Source organism: Alligator sinensis, unplaced genomic scaffold (genome assembly GCF_000455745.1).
Source record: "Alligator sinensis unplaced genomic scaffold, ASM45574v1 scaffold178_1, whole genome shotgun sequence".
In the NCBI taxonomy this organism is placed as follows: domain Eukaryota; kingdom Metazoa; phylum Chordata; order Crocodylia; family Alligatoridae; genus Alligator; species Alligator sinensis.
The window spans coordinates 1790532-1790927 of NW_005842031.1; the positions used below are offsets into that span (position 1 = coordinate 1790532).

Genomic DNA, 396 nt, shown 5'->3' on the forward strand with positions numbered 1-396 from the left:
GCAGACATCCACAGGAGGGCAGAAGCTCCACAGCATTATCTCCACCCTATCCAGCCTGAACTCAAACCAAGGAAATAAAGCCCCCTCGATGCCCCCACTTCCCGCACGCACTCGCCCTGCTCTGCAAACCAGAACGACCAGGGACCACCGCAGCCACGCTCTGAACAGTGGGAACAAACCCCAGACCTGTGAGCCTACACAAGCATATACATGTGTGCACATATATGCCCACACACATGCATGTGCATGCATTTACATGTGAGCATTTGTGTGCACATACTTATGCACATGCATGTGTTTCCATGCATGTGTGGACAAGTACATGTGTGCAGACTTGCATAGGTGTGCACATGCGCCTGTACATCCACATGTGCATGTGAACGTACGTGTGGGCGG

The 396-nt window shown here is 52.5% G+C and overlaps 1 protein-coding gene across 1 annotated transcript in view; it reads right to left on the reverse strand.

The window, feature by feature from the left end:
• RRP15 (ribosomal RNA processing 15 homolog) overlaps positions 1–396 on the reverse strand; it is a 37481-nt gene that overhangs the window by 36524 nt on the left and 561 nt on the right. The gene's annotated exons all lie outside the window — the stretch shown is intronic.